A 21,471-nucleotide genomic window follows, 5' to 3' on the forward strand; every position below is an offset into this window, starting at 1 on the left:
AGTCTATCCATCAACATACTTAATCATCATGTTAATCCTTCCAGGTACAAGTATGGCAGGAAATATTGAGGGGGACAGCACTCAAAAGTAGAAGTTCCTGCTCACTTCTGAATCTCACACTGGCTTTTCGTAAATTGCCTCCTTCAGTATGGTGTTCGGAGAGGTGAAGTTACAGTAAACTAATTTAAACTGGGGACTGGAAAACTTAGCCATCACTTTCTCAGAGGGATAATTGGAACTAGAGTGCTTATACCTGGAGAGAGGATTCTAGTGTGGAGAGAGTCAGGAGATCTGTCACTCCATTCTAAGGGTCTAGGGACTCTGGTTGAACAGGAAAGCAGAAGACTATTAGAAAGGACCAAACTGGAGTCAGAAAGACCTGAATTTTAATTCCAGTTATTGCATTTCCCACAGTGTGGCCTTGACAGTTTGCTTAACTTTTCCACAGTGTGGCCTTGACAGTTTGCTTAACTTTGCTTAACTTTGACAGTTAGCTTAACTTGATCCTCAGTTTCTTCATCTATAAAATGGGTTACCCATCTTATAGCATTGTTGTGGTTATCAAATGAGAGATGATTATGTAAAGTCCTTAGCACCAAACCTGACATACCATAGTGCTAAATAAATAACAACTATTATTAAATAACAAAAGTTTCAAACTCTAAGCAAAGAAGAGCAGAGACATGAATTCCCTCCAGACATGAGAACCATTTGGGCCACTGCCTGACTGACTGACATGTAAATTATGTCTAGCCCTCTCAAAATAATCCACCTTAACGGAAAGTCATTTCTCTGTCTGAAGTCGACAAAATACACTCCTCTCACTAGGCTGCCCCTTTCGCTGCAGGCTCTGTCCTGGATCATAGACAGGTCCAAGATGACACTGATGATGGGGAGTTGAAATGGGCCCTTTTCCGGAATTTAAGTTTAAGTTTAATCAATATTTATTAAATGCCAAGCATGGGCCAGCCACAGTGCTGGACACTAGGGGGTACAGAGGGGACTAAATATCCTCCAGCCCTGCCTCAAGGACCTCCCAGGCTAATGAGGCCAACATGAGAACAGAAAAATCTCTGAATAGCATGTGGAACACGCAGGCTACTATGAGAAAATAAGACACCCTAAATTACATGAAGTTTTAAATCCAATCTTTATATATTTTCAACATTTTATTCTGTTCCTCAGTTTAGTTCTTTTCCTTAACAATTAAACACTCAGCAAATGGGCTTAAGTCCAATGCACATTCAAATGAGGAAACAAAGTATACCACTCTGTTTGCTTCAAAAGTTGCCATCTTTGTCTCGAATGTGCTAAATTTGTGAGTTCTATGGTCCTTGTCCCTGGCATCAGAGGAGAGGTACCTAATACAGTCTGGAGAAGTCTATGCCAGAAAGGATCTTTATGTCACACTCTCTGTGAGAGTCACATTGGGGATTAGGGCTTTCAACGTATGAATTTTGTGGGGACGCAATTCAGTCCACAGCATTCTGCCCCTGGCCCCCAAAATCCATGTCCTTATTGCATGGAAATTACATTCACTCCATACCAACAGCTCCAAAAGTGTTAACTCATTCTAGCATCAGCTCTAAAGTCTAAAGTCCAAACTCCAAATATCTAAATCAGATGTAGGTGAGACTAGAGGTATGACTTATCCTGAGGCAAACTCCTCTCCAGCTGTGAATCTGTGAAATCAGATAAGTTATGTGCTTCTCAAATGCAATGGTGGGACAGGCATTTCCATTCCAAAAGGGAGAAGTAGGAAAGAAGGAAGGGGTGATAAGTCCCGAAGGAAGGCAAATTCCATTAGATCTTAAGTTTTGAGAATAACACTCTTTGGCTTGATGCCCAGCCTTCCAGACCCCCTGGGGCAGCAGCCCCACCTCCACAGCTCAGCGGGCCAGGGTCATGCCCACAAGGCTCCAGTACTTTTAATAGACAGAATTTAATATAGAGAATGTTTAACTAGGTAGTAAAGAATTGTTAACTAAGCAACCGAAAAGGCAAAAAAAAAAAAAAACCACTAAGCTGTCATAGAGGTAGCAGAAGCAGGAAGGAGTTCATAGCCCTGGGAAACCAAGGGAAAAGGTTGGAATTATTAAAACTTAGGGATCTGGAGGAGAGTCCCAATGGATTGGGACCCAGACTTCTGAAGAAAGGGGGCCAGCCAGCAGTGATGGTACCTCTGCAGGGATGCCATGAGGTTGGCTTTGCAAGTTGGTAAAACCTCACACTGGATTGAACTGTATGTTACTTGCTAGGGCTGCCAGAACAAAGCACCACAAACTGGATGACTTAACAGAAATTTATTGCCTCACATTCTGGAGGCTAGAAGTCCAAAATCAAGGTGTCAGCAGGATGGGTTCCTTCTGAAAGCTGTGAAGGACGGATCTGTTCAAGGCCTCTGTCCTTGGCTTGGTAGGCTGGTAGATGGTCTTCTCCCTGTGTTTCTTCACATTGTTTTCCCTTTATGCATATCTCAGTGTCCAAATTTCCTCTTTCTGTAAGGACATCAGTCATATTGGATTAGGGCCCACCCTCATGTTAACTTGATTACCTCTATAAAGACCCCATCTCCAAATAGGGTCATATTCTGAGGTACTGAGAGTTAGGACTACAGCATATGAGTTTTAGGGGAACACAATTCAACCCATAACAAACTGCTTCTGGAATGAACTACCTCTGCCAGAGTGAAGGAGCAGCGTTGCTGGATGCTGATGACAGGAACAGGGGGCCAACGAGAAATAAACCAAAAGCAAAGAGGAAAAAGTCTCTTCTTCCTCATCTAGCCCTGCAATCTCCCTCCGACGTCCCTCATTGACAGAGCCTAAAAGAAAGCAGCTGGCCAAGGAAAAATGTCGTTCGCAGAATCCCAGCCCCTGCATCACAAAGCAGAATACAGACGAGTGGGTTTGAAGCTGAGAGATGATAGTTTAATAACCGACACAGCGCTGAATAGTTTGTACTTATTAATCACTAGCATCAGAACTTTTATTTTCATTTTCCACACATTTTATAATATAAAAGGAAAAATTGCAATAAAATATTTAATGGAACAGACATACTGGCTATGCTGTTAAAGCTGTACTGACGGCCGGTGGGCTGGAACATCACCGTGCCTCAGCTCACATTCTTCTGTCCACTGATACACAGCAGTGTACGGGTGGCCTTCAGAACTGAACTGCCGAAGGCCAATGTGTAATATGTATGGTGTGTAAGAAAACAGAAACATTGGAAGTCAAGTCATCAGCAAGTGTTGTCTCCATTTTGTAGCTCAGGAGATGAGAGTTCAGAAGGGGAGGTCATTTGCCCAGTGTCACACAGCAAATAAGTGATAGAGCATGGATTTGAGCTGGGGCCTGATTCTCTGCACCTCACCTGCCAAACGAAGATGACAGTACTTACCCAGAAGAACTGTTCTGAGGACTAAATGAGTTAACATGTGTATTGTACTTAAGACACAGCCTGGCTAGTCACAAGAGTACAACAAGTGTTGGCCGAGTCTGGGGCTTTTTCTACCATCCCAGGCTGTCCCATTACACACAGTCGTCAAAACTTTGTGGCATTTGGAGGATAGAACTGCAAAGAACAGAGATGGGGTGGGGAACACAATTCCTTTAAATTTTTTAAAAATCATAATATATTTTGCTATCCAATCTTTCTGCAGGCAGTCATCCCTTTTGGACTCCCAGGATCTAGTGACAAACATTGATGGAGCACCAGCCACATGGTAAACACTGAGACAGAGAGAGTCCCACCTTCAAGTGACAAGCAATGACAACACAGAAAAGGGCTGTGATGGAGGACATCTAGTGTGGGAGCCTGTATCAGGGAAGCCTGATGTGGACTTGAGGAAGAGAAAGCTTTCAGGGAGGAAGTCATGTTTAAGTTGAAATCTGAAAGACAAGTAGGAGATTGGTAAGCATTTCAAACATAGGCGAGAACTTGAGAAAAAGTCTAGAGGCAAGAGGGAGCAAGGAGTATTCAGAGAACTGAAGGAGGCTGACTGTGGCGTGCAAGTTGAGGTGGGCAACAGACAGAGCTGGCAAGATCCCCAGAGCCTGTTCCCGAAGGACTATGTGAGCCGCAGGACCCTGGACGTTATCTGGATGATGGTGTAGGACCACAGAAGGGTTTTCAGCAAGTGAGGGACAATTAGACACGCACTTGAAGAAGATCAGCTCTAGACGCAGCATGGGGGATGATTTGGAGTGAGGTAAGAGGGGAGGTGGGGAAATCAGAAAAGCTGCTACCTGCCAGCAAAAGCCAGTTGAGAGTTGACAGAGGTCTGAGATAGAGAAGTGTCTGGGATGGAGAAAAGCACATGGATTCAAGTAACATTTAAAAGGTAGAGCCCACAGCATTTGGGAGGTGATTAGAAGTAAGGAGTGAGGGGCAAGAGGGAGAAGAAAAGAGAGAAATAAAGGAAAACACCCAAGTTTCTACTTTGGGCAACTGGATAGATGGTGATATCCTTTACCAGGATAGGGGCACAGGAGGCAGAGCAGGTTTAAGGCAGAAGAAGAAGGGTTTAGGTTGAGGTTTAGGGGTTGAGTTTGAAATGTGAAAGGGTCATCCAGATGGAGATGATCCCTAGGTAGCTGGATTCTTTGTAAATCATCACGTCTTACTATCCCACTTCTACTGGTGACCACAGTCCCACTTCTCCAAGCAGCTGAGCTCTCTATGAACCAACCAATAAGTGCCTTGAGTACCACCTGCTGTCTAGAGTATTATTAGCCTCTCATTTTAATAACCGATACATTTAAATTTGTTCCCCTCCAAAATTCATCCTTAGTGAGAACAGGATGTGGGTGTACCTCACACATAATTATATATGTATTGTGAACTCTATATAAAATGAGACCATTGTTATTCAACTGTTGGATACTTTCTAAATCCATACCGATTTTTTGCTCTTTATTTTGCTACCACCAACTAGGATAGAGGGTCCCATTTTTTTGCAATGTTGTCCTGTCTTATTATTCTTCACAAAAGTAAACACTAAGAAATGGAACACAAGTTATTTGAATTTTTATTCTTGAAAGGAAAACTCTAAGCTTCACAACATCAAATCAGATTTCTTAATCTGAGAATATGGCCAGCTTAGATTCAGAAAACGTAATGGCTAGAACATTTAAATAAGTGAATATTACTTTTAATTCAGCAATCCCTCTGTTTTACAAAATTTTGGCCTGCTTTGGGGGAAGGATACCTAAGTGTAATTCTGGTCTCCTCCACAATGGGTCAAGTAGCAGCTGCAGTGGAGGAAGCGGTGAAGTTTTTTCAGGTATAGGCTTCTCCCAGGTGGGAGCTACTTTCCCCAGAAGGAGCGGTGGCCAAGCCCCAGGCAGAACATCCAGTGGGACTACACCTTTGAAGACTGAGAGAATAGGAAAGCCATAGCCCACCCAATCCAAAGGAATAGTATATGTTGAGAGGTATTCAAAGAAGCCACTTCCTCCAGGAAGCCTTCCCTCATTCCATTCAAACCCGGTTACGTGTGCCTCCCATTTGCTCACATAGAACCCAAGTGCGATGGCACTTGACACCCATTATTGGAAACATGTGTTCTAGTGCCCATTCCTCCACTACACCAGTGTGCAGTGTGAGGGCAGACACTGTGCCTCGGACATTTGCATCTCCCTAGTGTCAGGCAGTGTAGATACTCAATAAAATCTGATAAATAAAATAGTGAATGCCCTCAACACATGTTTCTCATGTAACATCTGTAACATCAATAAAGACACTCTGATGCTTAGAGTTAAGTACATAAAAACATGTAATTTTATAAAATCGTATTAACTCAGCTCTACTACTAAGGCAAACCCCAGTTCCCTGTAAAGTCCTTTTAAAGAAAGAATTGTTTTAGATGTGCTCCAAATAAATGTGGTTTCACTTGATCAGCCACTACGTGAAGTTTACCTTTTCTCCTCTGCTCTGATCCACCTCCATGGGGCACCGTTCATGCATCCTTCAGTTCACACGCTTTTACTGACTGCATACTCTATGGCAAGCGTTGTGCTAAAGGCAGGATGTGCAGCACTGAACATAAAAGAACCAGGCCCAGGCCCTCATGGAGCTTAGGCCTGGTATCCACTGGCACCTACCCACCTCCAGGACTCCAAAGACCCTGAGACTGCCACGTGGGCATAATACATTTTTATCCTTAAGCTCTTGAACATGTAATGTGTTGATAAGGCAAGCCCGTGCTAATTCAGGAATATCTAGCGGTTTGCCGTCCAGAGTTAAATAACAAGTCTGCTAAATATTTTAATTTTCCCAAGCCAACAGGGAACTGATCAATCCGAAGGGATTCATACTGAGGCACATCCAAGTTTCCTGTGGCCTCCCTCAGGGTGGGCACCTGCGTGGGGATATCCGCCCTGATTGCCATCTCAGAATAGCCAAAGGGAGACAATGAGGCCCACGTCACGCAGCATCATTTGCTAAGGTCTTTCCATTGCCTGCTTACAGGCTGCCCTGGTGTGAATTCGGGTAAGGCCCCCGCTCTGGGCAGGCACTTGAGAAGAAGGCCTCCCTTCCTCCCTAGCAAATGTAGCCCCACTCAGGGGCGCACAGCTGGGGGAGGGGAGGTCAGCCAGGATTTCGGTCCCAGCGTGCCCCCTTAGCACAGTCCCACGCTGAAGCCCTGTCACCAACTCCCTGTTCCGTGCACTGGGTACAAAACGCATTAGTGTATTTACATTACGTGTGTTTAAATTAACGTTCATAACTAAGGAAACCAGTTTTTCTGGGAAATTACTGAACTAAATGGAAAGCCTTTCCTAAAATCCCAGCAGCAGCCACAGAAACTTCAAGCACAATTCAAACTCATTAAACTTTTTCCAAGACTACAACTCCTTTCTGCTAAATAACTAACTCTTCAACACCTGTGACTTCACTGAGCTGTGAGCAATTCAGAAATGGAAAATGAGCAGAGCCTCCCAGGTGTGCGGTTTGGGACTAAGGCCCAGCACCTCCCTGGACAAATATCAAGGTCAGTGTTCCCCACAACTCGCCAAAGTCACATCACTGAGGGAGTGCACTCTGGTAGCCTTTGAGTCTCTCAGAGCTTGAATTCCCAGCAAGTCATTTTTCTCAAGCAGCAAGTCAATGAATCCCCTCATCCTAGCCACTCATTATGTAAAAATAAGCCACTCGCTCTACCCTTTGGGTTCAACCACTTCCGAATGCCCATAAACTGCTTATAGTTCAAGCACAGGCCTGAGGAAAATGCATAATTTTAATCATCTTCTCCATCACACCATTCAATAAACCTCACTTGAAATGTGGCCCTAATGTCAGCTGGGGTAGTCCTGCCCCCTTTAAGATCTAGATAAGACAGGTTCAAATCCCAATTCCAGGTCCTGTGGAAAGTCCAGGACTCTCCTGAGAGTTCTACAAATGGGGCAGGGCAACTCTGATTCCCAGCCTCCCTGGAATTCGGGCTCTCCATTCTGCCCCCTGGGGTTGCTCCTTTATCCTGGCCCTAGTGCAATTCACCAAGGACCAGCCCCTTCACTTGTGACTCCGAGAAGCAACTGTGAAAATGAGACTGCCGTGGGGAGACGTTACAGGGCTGCCTTACACCAGCTGATGCTCATGTAGACGGCCTCTTCTCAAAGGTCCCTCAGACACCCGGCACTGGGCAGATCTCCCGACCCACTCCTAGCACACACCTCCTGGCCTTGCTTGTGCCTCTCCCTCCTTCTCCTCTCCCCTCTTGCCAGTCACCACCACCCCCTGGTCCAAATTCTCCTCTCAATTTGAGAGGAGCCATTCAGTAACCCCTTCCCAAGCCACCCCAGGCTCAACTTCTTAAAGCAAGCCCTTCAAGGGGCTCAGCTGAACAAATAGGCCATATTAGTGTTTCAACAGAGGCCTTGATTTTACAGGTTTTTTTCTTTAACAAAATTCACCGTCCCTGAAGACAGCTGTGGTTTCAAAGAGCCATCTTCTCTTTGCTTTTGTTTTTCCGATGAATGGCACAATGGAAATCAGGCGCTTGAACCTCCTTCTTCAGCTTGATTAAACAGTGGAAACCGTTTTTCTCTCCCAGACCAGGTGTCTGGTCTATGGTAAGTGCATTCAACTTTTCCAAGCTTAGAATAAAGTACCGAAATTACAAATCAGCAGGTGGTTTAGACCTACTGGTTTAGAGTGCTAGCTACCTAGGGTTAAAGACAGAAAGAGTTTAGTTTAAAATCTCGGTCCGGCCAGGGCCCGAGATCTGGTCCCCTTTGGTTGACGAGCTCCATGGGACACAGCCTGTCTCAGGAGCGCTGCCACACAGTGGCTCTTGCCCACCTGGACGTTCGATGGGCTACACGTGGCAAAGGGCCAGCCTCGTTTACTCTTGTGGCTTCTTTGGGTGACAGTCATTTTGTTGTTTCCTCTGATCCTTCTCTGCCATCCCTGCTCACACATCAAAAGCAGAAAGGGGGCAGCTTCCAGGCTCAGCCTTCCATCTGTGTACCCTGTACAGCTACTTTAAGGCCTCACACCCACCCCAGAATCACACAAGCCCCACAGGGAAGGGAGACTTCCACATAAACTTGCTGTTCACATCCTTTGTTTTGAACCAGTCTCCTTGACCCGTTCCTCATGCTTTATTCCATTCTGATGCTGCTGCTTGTTTGGGGGATGATTTTCGATTCTCCACCCTGGCCATGTGGCCTCAGACTGCTTCAAGCAAAGAGCCCTCCCTACCTGACCTGCCGGGGATCCTCATGCCCTGGCCCCGCTCTTGTAAGTAGAACATTCTCCTGTCCTGAGAATGGCATCGGCCACCATGAATCCACAGTCCCAGGCCCAGGAGCGCTTGCTCCTCCCTGGTTCCCTTGTCCCACCCCCTAAAAGCCCCCAGCAATACCTCCTCCCAGGGCTGCTAACGCAGCTCTGAGAAGAGGCCTCAGCCCCATAGGCTGAGCACTGACAGCTGCGGCAACACTGTCCCAGGGCCACTCCTTGCCCGGATGCCTTTGCTGGAGCATTTTCTGGCAAATGAATGCAGCTGCTTAATTTCTCCATGCAGTTTGTGCTTCCATGGCTGTGACTCTCAGGAGAGGCAGAATGAGTAGTGTTTTGGTCCCCTGCCTGAGGAAAGTGATCCACATCCAAGGACACATTCCTTATGTGACATGTACTGCTTTTTCAACTCTCTCTGGCAATGGTGAGCTCGAAGAGCAGAAGACGCCACTGCTGATGGCAAGGATTACGAAAAAGAGACTCTGCAGCTCAAAGAGGTCATGCTGTCAGGGAAAACGTCCCCACAAAGACATGCAGGAATTTTCTTCCAGCCCTTTGGATGCCTGCCCTCGTGAAGCCAGCTGGAAGCCAGGCCCGGTTTGGGGCAGCGACAGGGAAGAAGGCATCAGCTGTTACAGGGTAATTAAAGTCAGACAAAACGCAGAGGGGGCCAAAAGGCTGGTGTGAGGTCAGGCAGGGTCAGGCAGGACGTGGATCAGCTCAGGCCTGTAAAATGCCCGAGAGCTGCGGACTTACAGGAATGGCCCATCTAAGCACTGTCAAAGGTGAGAAAACTCACTGCAGGGATCTAACGAGAGAATTCCTTCATAGACCGCCACCACCAGATCCATTCTCTCACTCTCACTCCTTCAGGGAGGTTGAAGAATCCCTGTTTCCTGTTATCAGACGATTTTACTAACAGGAAACTCTTTTTCCTAGTTGGTGGCATATTGAATGAATGAATGGATGGATGGATGAATGAACAAATGAGTAAGAAAGCAAGAAGTACGAGCAGGTGTATTTCGTAGATAGAACCAGTAGCAAGGATTGAGTTTAAGGCCAGGATTTATCACCCTCCCCAAACTATCTCTGAGGACCACACTGACTGTTGGGTTTCCAGTGAGGTTAGGGGTATGATTTTCATGGACCGGTACCACAGCCACAGTACTGATAATGTGATCATTTGTCGGAGAGCTGCTGCTATGTACCGAACATTGTGTCGTATGCTGTATTAAATAGGACTCTTGCGTGTTCTGTGCAAGCTACTTTGAGAAGAGTGTCATTTCAGGGAGTGGATGTGATAGCTGTTCTGTAATGCATTTAAAGAAATGCTTAAAAATACATAGTAAAGATGTTTAAAAGAACTGTACATGCCGGATACTTTGAGTGCTATTGCAAGGAATGAGCGTGATTGCTGTTCTGTAATGCATTTAGCGAAGTGTTTATAAACATTTGTAATAACTATGTTTATTAAAAACTGGTATCCACTTGGGACAAATAAACAAACAAAAAAAATCACTGTTTTATTTGTTTTTTTAAAAAATTATTTTATTTATTTATTTATTTTTGGCTGTGTTGGGTCTTCACTGCTGTGCATGGGCTTTCTCTAGTTGCGGCAAGAGGGGGCTACTCTTCGTTGTGTTGCGCGGGCTTCTCATTGCGGTGGCTTCTCTTGTTGCGGAGCACGGGCTCTAGGCGCGCGGGCTTCAGAAGTTGTGGCTGGCAGGCTCAGTAGTTGTGGCTGGCGGGCTTAGTTGCTCCACGGCATGTGGGATCTTCCCAGACCAGGGCTCGAACCTGGGTCCCCCGCATTGGCAGGCGGATTCTTTACCCCTGCGCCACCAGGGAAGCCCAACAGTGTTTTTTTAAGTGAAAAAAAAATAGGGCTTTTTTGTTTCAAGTAACAAAACCCAACTCAAATTGACATACGCATAAAAAAAGAAATTGTTACAGATACAGGGAGATCACTTTGAACCCATGACCAGGAATGTTCTTAGGCTTTCCTAGGGCAGGGAATGAACCAGTAGACGCTCTTTTCTCTTAACATCTGTTTTATTATCTTTCTCAGACTGGCTCTTTTAACTTCTTTATCCATGGGTAGAAAACACGACTGCCTACCACCCACATTTATGTGCAATCATTTCATCTCTCATAGCAAACAATTACCCAGCGCTTGAGGGGATATTTAAGATACATTCTTAAAGGGCTAGAAAACACAGAGGCTTTGAAGTAACCGAAAGACATGACAGGGTAATTAACATAGTCTCATGGCCTGTGGAAAACAGTTTTCCATTTGTCTAGGAAGAAATTGAACTGGCCTAGATTGCCATTCCCCTGTTTAAACTTCACCTCTTAAGTCATGACTCAGCCTGCCATCTTATAACCTGCTACTTCTTGGTAACCTCCCAGCCCTTGGAATTAGGTTCCTTTTCTTTCCAGCATGGATCACAGGTACCACCAAGTCTTAAAATACACTAATGATAGGTTGGATATCAACCGTGACCCAAATTCACTGGAAATCAACTGCTTTAAAGCACTCAGCTTCTCTAAAAGGCTCAGATCCTCCAAGGTTTACAGAGATGTGTCAACAAAAAAATTAATCAATAGTCAAACGAAGAAAGAAATGGAGGGGAATTCCCTGGCTGTCCAGTGGTTGGGACTCTGCGCTTTCACTGCCAAGGGCCTGAGTTCAGTCCCTGGTCGGGGAACTGAGATTCCACAAGCCCCATGGCCTAAATAAATAAATAAATAAATAAATAAAATACCAGGACTTCCCTGGTGGCACAGTGGTTAAGAAGCTGTCGGCCAATGCAAGGGACACAGGTTCAAGCCCTGGTCTGGGAAGATCCCTCATGCCAAGGAGCACCTAAGCCCCTGCGCCACAACTACTGAATCCCACATGCCTAGAGCCCATGCTCCACAACAAGAGAAGCCACCACAATGAGAAGCCCACACACCGCAATGAAGAGTAGCCCCCACTCGCTACAACTAGAGAAAGCCCGCGGGCAGCAACGAAGACCCGACGCAGCCAATAAATAAATAAATAAATAAATACCCAGTGTGATTTAAAAAAAAAAAAGAAAGAAAGTAATGGAAGTTTTATTCCAGCCAACCTGAGGATTATAACCCAGGAGACAATCTTTCAGAAAGCTCTGAGGACTATTCCGCCTGTTAGAGGTCAAGACACAGTTATACAATTTTTTGAGACAAAGGGTTATACATCAAAGTAACATACTGACAGTTTACATAGTCCAACGAGGTGAGTAGTGGGTTATTGTGACCCCTTACAGGATTGAGAAAGGAAGGTTATCTCCTAAGGAGTTACCTTTCTTGGGCAAGGAGGAAATGGCTTTTCTTTTCTTTTTCTTTTTTTTGGCAGCTAGGTATTCCTGTGTCTTCTAAGGGGATCCAGTTAGTGTATTATATAACACAGATGCACAATGCACACTAAAGGGGAGGGGGTAGTAGCTCAAGAAGGCAGAGAGAGAATTTTACCTTTAAAAATTTTCTTGCCCTGCCTTAAAAATAATTTTATTTCATCAGATGGGAAGATAAAGGTAAGCCAGGCTTTGCATTTTATTATGTCTATGAAGCGTTTTAGCACAATGAGATAGAAACTGAAAATCTCCCACCATAATGACCATACCATCATTTGTCGGACCCTTCCCATGTATAGGACACTTATAGGCAAACAACTTTGCAAAGGTAATTATTTCTTAGATAGAGAAATCAAGATTCAGAGAGATTAAGTGACTTGCCCAAGATCATTAAGCCAATAAGTGACATAGATAGAATTTGACCCTATATGTCTCTGACCCCAAAGCCCAAGAGTTTTCCACCATACCGTGCTGATCAAATAGTCATTTTCATATACTGCTATTTGCAACTTGAATTTGTTGTGGAGGAAAGAATGGAAGTTTTAAACATAGGGTAGTGTCCCAGAATTTCTTATCACTTCTGTGATTCACCACACCCCGTCCAAGTCACCTTGGATTTTCTACCAGTTGGGTGTACACGAGATATTTTCAGCCTTAGGAGGTCTTGAGGGCCCCAGTGTAAGCAAGTGCCCTGTCCCCAAGGAGGGAGGTCTTCATCTGGGCCCTGAAGGACTGAGGGATTTGTCCTTCAGTCTGGCCATTATAGGGAAGAATGCTTAAAGTGTTGCCCTTTTGCCATTCTAACAAGATTTTCTTGGAGAGAGGCTGCCCAGGCCTTAAGTAAGTTTCCTTCTCTGTCATATTCTGACTGCAGAGAAGACAAAACTAATCACTATTAACATCTATCCTCCCCAGACCCTGAGGATCCTGTCCCCCTCTTCCTAGGTAAAATGTGGGGTGGGACAGTGTCCCGCTCAGTTGGAGGAAACACCACATTGAAGTGGCATTCTCCCCTCTGAACAAGTTTAGGGCCCTGTAATTTCTCTCTGGGCTCTTCTAACTCAGGTCCACGTGGTTCCTCCAGAGGATGACTACTCACTCTTGGATGTTGCCCCTTTCATTCATTTATTCACTGTATATTTATTGAGCACCTACTATCTGCCAGATACTATTCTAGGTGGCAAGAATACTGGTGTGAACAATTTGGGAATGCCTCTCTCTTCATGAAATTTACATTTTGGTAAAAGAAACAGAAAACAAAATAACTAAACAAAGAAGAAATAAGGTTCTTTAAATTTGTGATAAGTGCCATGGATTAAAAAAAAATAAGGCAATTAGATAAAGAGTAACAGAGGTCTCAGGAAGAGCTACTTTAGAAAACATACTCAGGAAAAGCCTCTTCAAGGAGGTGATATTAGAGCAGAGACCTGAAGGCTGAGCAGGATGCAGCCTTAACAGAGTCAGTAAAAGAGCATTCCAGGCAGAGGGAACAGAAAGTGCAAAGTCCCAGAGGTAAGCAAGAGACTAGGCCATTCAAGGCAGAGTGGTTGCAGCATAGTAAGTGAAAGAGAATGGAGCATATGAACTTAAGAGGAAGACAGGGACTAGATCATAAAGGCTTTTGTATTTGATGGTAAGGAGTTTGGATTTTATTTTATATGAAATAGGAAAATAATAGATGATTTAAGCAGAGCATTGACATGATTAGATTTAAATGTTTAAAATTCACTCTGGTGATGTAGAAAACAGATTAAACATGGGAGGGGTGGAAAAAGGGAGACCAGATAAGAGAGCTTGTCAGTAGCCCAGGAAAAGTTGATGGTGCCTTGGAGTAGGGGATGACAGTAGAGATGGAAAGGAGAGGATGGATTTGGGATATATTCTTCAGGTAGAACTGACATGACTTGGTTACAGACTGGAAGTAAGGGATGAGAAAAGGGGAAAAGTCCAAAGTGACTTAGATTTTAGGTTTAAGCAACTGGTTGGAAGGGGATGCTTTTTATTATTATAGGAATGAACTGAAGAAAAATAAATGGTGGAGATGGGAAAATTTGGGGCATATTAAGATACCTATTAGACTGGCAACCAGTAGAATGGCCAGTACCAATTAGATTCTTAATTCTGGGGTTCAGAGAAAATGTTTGGGCTAAAGGTACACATTTAGAAGTCATCAGCATAAGGCGGGTCAAAATCATAAAATGGAAAGGGAGAGCATATCAAGAAAATGTAGGCAATGAAAGGAAGAAGACCCAGGACTGGTCTTGGACACAATCTCATTTAGAGTTTGGATAGAAGAGGAAAAAGCCAGTCTTAACAATACATTGAGCAAGAGGAATGCACTTGGAATAATCAGAAAACCATTTTATTCTTTTTCTCCACTACCTGTTCAAACCATCCCCTTGGTGGAACTACTGCTCCTTGAACAAAATCAAGGACAATTTTGTGACTTTTTTAGACATTCTTAAGTAATAAAAAACCATCCAGTCACCTGTGGTCAGACACACACACAGAGTCTAATTTCAGTAAGTAATATGAATGGTCCAAAGTAATAACCAAACCTTCCAAACTCATGAGTTGAAGTTTCTCCCCCAGCTTAGGCGGGCTCCAACCTGGCTGTCTCTAGTGGGAGAAGAGAGTATAGATGGATCTTTATTTCTCTCCCCTAAAATGTGCAGTCCCCCTCCCCCTCACTAGGCTGCTCCTTATTCCTCCAGGGGTGAAGCAGAGTGGGGAGGGAGAAAAGGTATAAAGGCAGGAAAGATCTTACTTGACTAGTCTAGTTATGAACTAAACAAAGATACCTGGGCTTGGCAGGTATTTAGAACTTATTCTTTTTCCCATGGGACTATTTATGATTTTGGTTTTTGTTTTTTTTTAGAGACTCCACCATCTCAGGAAATCTTGCAATGGCAGTCCCCTTCTGGAGGTAAATGCATCTCCTAGAGCCGGTCACTTAAAATTCTTCCCTCACCACCTCAGAATTCAATAGTATATCTCTAGGGTTTGTTTGTGGTTTGTTTATTTGTTTTTCTCCAAGGAGCCCTCTTGGGAAGGATCTAAGAAAACCCCATGCCTGCTCTCTACGTGTGTACTACATCAGGTCCATGGGAAGCACTCAAGCCTCATTTGCCTAAAACTCTGGGAGAACAACCATCCTCAACACAGCATCTCTTTGCCATCAGAGGAACCACCAGCCATGGTCAGACTCCAGTCCTCTGTGCCCCACTCTCCAAGTGCTCCCCAGTAAAGCCCATTTCACCAAGCTAGCAGGGAAGAGCAAGCACTCTCACTGCTTCCCTACTGTGAGGGGAAACTTACATTGCAGATCTCTCTAAAGTAATTTTGTCTCCAATTTCCTATGCACTTTGATATCTTCAACCTTTTTCATAAACTGGAGGTATTTAATCAACTAAGGGACATAAAACCCACTCTTGGCTGGTCCTTTGCAAGTCCTAGCTAATTATCTCCTTGAATCATTTTCTAAGATTGTGTAAGGAAGACTAAGCTGAAGAAAAAATAGGACGAGTCCTGTTTTTCAATCGTGTGTACCTAGAAAACTGAGAAAGAGAACCAAAGGGAAAAGTAAAACCTGGAGAATATGATATAGCAGAAGCTGAAGGGCACCCAAGTAGTCACATGTCGCTAAAAGGTGGAAAAGATGAAGACAAAAAATACTCACTGAATTTGGTGGCCTGTGCCACTCCATTTCAGTGTAGTGTTAGGGGAAAAAGTTAAATTGATATGTTAGATACTTCCCCAGAACCTGTTCTCGGCTTCTTCCTTGCAAACAAAACCCCTACAGCCAGCTCCATTGTAAATCCTGATAGGTCCAAGTCAACCACTACAATCTACTTTCCTCTGGCAATGATTCCCTTAGGAATGTGCTTGTGATACAATTCTGGCCCAGATGTGGGGGAAATCTGTTGGAAGATTTCTTAGAGGTCTCTTTTTTCTTAAGAAGAGCCACAAGGAGAAGGCAGCTCCTCAGTTACACTGGCTATCGTCATTTCTACATGTGACATTTAGTTCTGTGGAAACCATCTTGGTAAAAGCCTGAGGATAAAGCCAATGCCAAAGAGGAGGACAGAGCCAAGATAATTGCCCCAAAGCAGAGCCAGAGCCCATGCCCAGAGCCCACTCTACCTGTGGGGTTCTTGTTATTTAAACTCATAAATCTCCATTTTATTTTACACAGTTGATTCAGAATTTTCTGTTATTTAATGCCAAAAGAATCCTGAAGATAAAGAGGAGGCTTAAGGGAGGTGAAGAATTGGAGGCAGAGCATAGGTAATTCTTTTGAGATGTTTTTCTGGAAAGAGAGGCAGAGAAATGTTCTGACAGCTGGAAGGGGATGAAGAATCTAGTGAAGACTTTTTTAAAGATGGGAGACACAATAGCCAGGTTGTGTGTGCGTGATACCTACTGATGGGAATGATCCAGTAGAAAGGAGAGAAGGCAGAGCTGCAAGCATCTTCCTGCCACCTCACTTAAAGTGCACAGCCTTTCCTGGAGTCTCCCTCACTTATCTTGCTGATGCCCCCACAAAAAAAAGGGCCACCAGTTCTCACAGTATTGTTTCCATTGTCTGACTACAACTGCTTGCATGCTCCCTCCCTAGTGGTCTGTTAGTGGAATCCCTCCAGCCATCTCTGAGCTTTTTCTTTGTCAGGAGTAAAAGCAGCAGCTGTTCTCTGCAGGGTGGGTCTCTCTAGGACAACCTCTGCTCAAGCAGGAGTCCAGCTTTTTATTTTCTTGAGGTTCTTCCCAAGGAGATCCCAATCTTTCAAAGTTTTACTTCCCCTCACAGGGAAACACAGGCTACTCAAGAGCCCAGCTTGCAGTTAATTGCTTATCCTCCAACCTGAGCCTGCCCCTAAGCCCCACTTCACCCAGGGCTGCAGGCAGCTCAACTTAATGAAGTTTGTTGTTACTTAACCCCCTCCCTCCATAGCATTTTACTTTCCAGTTACAGTTGCACAAAAGGACATGCACTCGTGTCTGTTGGAGTATATAGCCCCTCTCCTCCAAGGTGGAAAGCCTGGTCTTCAGGTCATCTGCTCTCTCCCCTCCCTAGCCTACTGAAGTCAGATACAAATTAACTTAGGGTACCAGGTATTTCCCCAGAGGAACAGAAAAATGCAGTCCCAGCTGGCGCTTGAGCTACATTTGACTGCATATTTACTGAACAACGGTGATCCAAAAGGGCATTGCTGTAAAACATTTCCAGTAAAAATATAAAAACAATGCAAGGGACCAAGTCAAGAACAATGTTGATTTGCCTTTCTATTGATTCCTGTCCAGAGTAATGATTTGGTCCACATTTCACTTCCCCTACTCATTTAACAGTAAAACAAGATATGTAGCCTAAAATGTTTAACACACAGGCTATTAGGTATGATTATCTACAGTCATATAGGAACACCTGGTAAAAGCCAGACAACTGAGTTTCATTTCCCTATAAAATTTTAACAATTTGATAACCAAAACATTACAATTAACCAAAATATTTTAAATATCTAAAACCAGCTCCCTTTGTTGATTAAATTCAAATTGATTTACTAGTTCTTGTTTTACCACATTTTCCTACTAATGTAATTTTGGCTAAAATATAGACTGTGTTTAAGTAAAGAGAAACAAACCAGCCAAATACTCACTTTCTAAAATCTTCACACTTACCTGTAATCACTAGGAATGATATTTCCCACTTAGAACAATAATTTAAACTAAGTCACACTTGAAATTTTTAATGATTTAGAGTAAAGAATTTTAATGCTAAATTAATTTACTCTCCGGGTTTGTTATATTAAAATTTGCACCTGTGCATAATTTAAGATTTAGCTGTCTCATATCCTTTTTTAGAATAGGGCAGTTATTAATTAATTAAATATTTTTGTGATGATCTTTCTCCAGATGATGAGTCCTTGCAATGAACATCAACAATATATGGCTGTGTGGAACTCTACTCAGTGCTCTGTGGTGACCTAAACGGGAAGGAAATCCAAAAAAGAGGGGATACATGTATACGTACAGCTGATTCACTTCACTGTACAGCAGAAACTAACACAACATTGTAAGGCAACTATACCCCAATTTTTTAAAAAAACAATAATTTATGGTTGTAGGAGACTCCTTTTGGGATTCTCCCCTGAAATCTGCCCTTTCTCATGGGGGTAATTTCCATATACATGTTCTTGCTGATTTCACTTTCTTGGCCACATTTGATTGGCCCAGAGACAGACACCCAGCCAAGCTGGGCCAATCAGATTTTCTCTTATGGTAATTTGGAATTGTATATAGCCATTCTAGTCAGGCTTTATGGGTACTTAAGAGGATCGATGGGACACAGAGCAGACAAAAAAGCAAAGGAAAGAAAAGAATGAAGCACACTCCCAGAGAGAACAGAAATAAAAGACCATGGAGCCTCAAAAAGAGAGGTAAGGAAGGAGAGACAGCTTGGTTTCTGGTGGCTCTCCAGCACCTAATCTGGTACCTCAGAGGCTCTCTTTCATTTGGTTCTCTGAAATACCCTTGTAGACTTGTGTCTTTATTTAGTTTATGAAAGTTTAAGTGAGTTTCTGGAACTTTGAATTAAATCTTCTCTAAAATGACAATGAAGCCCTCAGGGCCTTCTAAAGTATAGAGGGCAACTGGCAACAAGAACAACGCTAAATTTCAACAATACACTTTCTTGAGTTCCTGGGTCTGATCTTTGTTTCTTTGATATGTTAAACACTTATATAGACTGACTAATGCTTTCAAAGTGTTTCTGACCACAACACACAGAGTCACATCATCAAAATGGTGAAATAAGAGTTTTCTACTATCTTTCCCCCAAAGGTCACTGATTCTGACAATCACCCATGGACAAGAGTGCCTCTGTGGAATTCCAGGAGTCCAATGGAAAAGTTACAGAACAAGGTTGGAGAAAAAAAAAAATCTGATGTTGGACACATTGATGAGAGTAAGAGGAAACAGTTTCACTTTACCTGTGTCACCCCTCCCCCAAGGCAGCACAACTCAGTGCCAATAGAGGCCTACTCAGCCCATGATTTCTCCCACAGGAGAAAGTGAGAGTGTGTACCTAGCTTCCCCAGCTGTGTAGGATGCTGCTAGAGACCCGTTCTTTCTCACTGCATCTAGAATATTTCGGAGTGCTGCATGACTTGGGGACAGAAAGTGGTCAGTAGACCAGCAAACCAGCAAACGGGGCTCTTGGAGGGTATCAAAGGGACAGAGGTCCTATTAACTGCATCATGGCCTCCATCAGGAAGACTTTCCATGAGTTGTCAGCTGTCTCACCTGCAGATCCCCCAAATGGCCCACAGGAACCCACAATGCTCCACATGCCTCACCCACACACACCCTACCCTGTTGCAGGCTCCCTGTGTGCACCCTGGAGTGAAGGGAGAGTGAGCCTTTGCAGACAGCTAGTGAGCACACACAGAAAGCTGGCCCAGCACTTCAGGACTGGGAGAAAGTAAACAAATTTGTGCTTTAAGCACCACCCTAGGGGAAGCAAACAGGAGGCTATCAGCATCCAGCCTGGTTTTGCATACAGTCTTAAGAAGTACCCCCACCACCCCTTCCTCCATGTGAGGACAGAGCGAGAAGACGCCATCTATGAACAGGGAAGTGGGTCCTCACCAGACACTGAATCTGCCGGCCCCTTGATCTTGGACCTCCAGCCTCCAGAACTAGGTTGCTGCAAAAGAGGAGGAGGAGGAGCAGGAGGAGAAGGAAAAGAATAAGAAGACCATCAGAACGTCTTGGCTTGGTGATGGGAGCATAACCAGGAAACCTAATGATGCTTAAACGGGAGCTGCAAAGTGACAGGCGTTCACTGACAAGAATAGTTTTAAATTTTAATGAAATCCAGCCTATCAAGACTTTCTTTCATGGATTGTGCCTTTGGTGTTGTATCTAAAAAGTCATCCCCATACCCAAGGTCATCTAGGTTTTCTCCTATGTTAACTTCTAGGAGTTTTATGTTTAGGTCTATGATCCATTTTGATCTGATTTTTGTGAAGCATGTAAGGTTTGTGTCTAGATTCTTTTTTTTTTTTTTCTGTATGTGGGTGTCCAGCTGTTCCAGCATCATTTGTTGGAAAAGCTACATTTGCTCCATTATACTGCTCCTTTGTCAAAAACAGTTGACTCTATGTGTGAGCCTGGGCTTTCTATTTTGTTTCATTGATCTGTCTGTTATTTCACCAGTGCCGCACCATCTTGATTACTGTGGCTTTCTAGTAAATCTTGAATTCAGGTAGCATCAGTCCTCAATTTTGTTCTTCTCCTTCAATATTGTGTTGATTCTTCTGGGTCTTTTGACTCTCCTTAAAAACTTCGGGATCAATTTGTCACAATCCACAAAATAGCTTGCTGGGATTTTGATTGGGGGTTGTGTGGAATCTATAGATCAAGTTGGAAAGACCTGACAAATTGACACTTTTGAGCCTTCCCATCCATGAATGTAGACTGTCTCTCAATTTATTTAGTTAGTTGATTTCATTCATCAGGATGTTGTAGTTTTCTCATATAAATCTTTAAGTCTTTTGTTAGATTTACACCTAAGTATTTTATTAGGGAGGTTGTTAATGTAAATGGTATCGTGTTTTTAATTTCAAATTCCACTTGTACATTGCCAGTATATTGGAAAGCGATTGACTTTTATTTATTAACCTTGGATGCTGTAACTTTGCCGTAATTGCTTATTAGTGCCAGGAGGGGTTTTTTTGTCGATTCTTTGGGATATTGTTAATTTTTTGCAAATGTATTTAACTTCTTAGAACAACAAGATATTTGAATGAAAAGGATTATGAAATTTTCACCAATAGAGGTTAAATGACTGTCCCAAGCTCAAATTAATGTCATTTCATCAGTTTTCACAGTGCTTATTTTCCTAGTTTCTTTGATGCTCTAGGACACTATCATTGAATTCTTTGTGTCACTGCCAGCAGTTCTTTGTAAACAGGGTAATCAAACTTGTTCTGCATTTAGATGGTCATGCACTCAACGTGAGGGGTGTCGATGTCTTGGCTGAAGATCTCCTCCAGGGTGGAAATTAAGCCAATTGTATTGTATTGATCGTCACATTCACGTTGTGAACTGTTCTCTCAAGATTCACTTCCCATAACTTGCACTAGAAGTAAAGAAAAAAAAAAAAAAAGAATTACCCCCACCAAGAAAGAACAAGAAATGTGGAGTAGAGATATCCATAGAAAAAGTCTGAGAAAGTGTCAGAATCCCTAAGAGGGCAGAAGGTAGTTCTATTTCTCTCCCAAGCCAGTCAGCAAGGACTGAAGGAGGTGACTGCTTCTTCAAATGCAAAGATAATAATGCAAGACTT

The 21,471-nt window shown here is 43.5% G+C and overlaps 2 long non-coding RNA genes across 2 annotated transcripts in view; one reads left to right on the forward strand and one right to left on the reverse strand.

Annotated features, from left to right (window-relative positions):
* Nucleotides 1-9,437: 9,437 nt before the first annotated feature.
* Nucleotides 9,438-15,324, forward strand: LOC132365335 (uncharacterized). The gene is made up of 3 exons (XR_009503076.1): nucleotides 9,438-9,533; nucleotides 15,004-15,051; nucleotides 15,163-15,324. It is a non-coding gene; the product is annotated as an uncharacterized LOC132365335 (long non-coding RNA).
* Nucleotides 15,325-19,944: 4,620 nt separating this feature from the next.
* LOC132365337 (uncharacterized) overlaps nucleotides 19,945-21,471 on the reverse strand; it is a 28,143-nt gene continuing 26,616 nt past the window's right edge. Inside the window, exon 3 of the long non-coding RNA XR_009503077.1 lies at nucleotides 19,945-21,264. This is a non-coding gene — a long non-coding RNA (uncharacterized LOC132365337). The remainder of the gene's footprint in view (nucleotides 21,265-21,471) is intronic.

The sequence above is a fragment of the Balaenoptera ricei genome, chromosome 4, assembly GCF_028023285.1.
Source record: "Balaenoptera ricei isolate mBalRic1 chromosome 4, mBalRic1.hap2, whole genome shotgun sequence".
Classification (NCBI taxonomy): domain Eukaryota; kingdom Metazoa; phylum Chordata; class Mammalia; order Artiodactyla; family Balaenopteridae; genus Balaenoptera; species Balaenoptera ricei.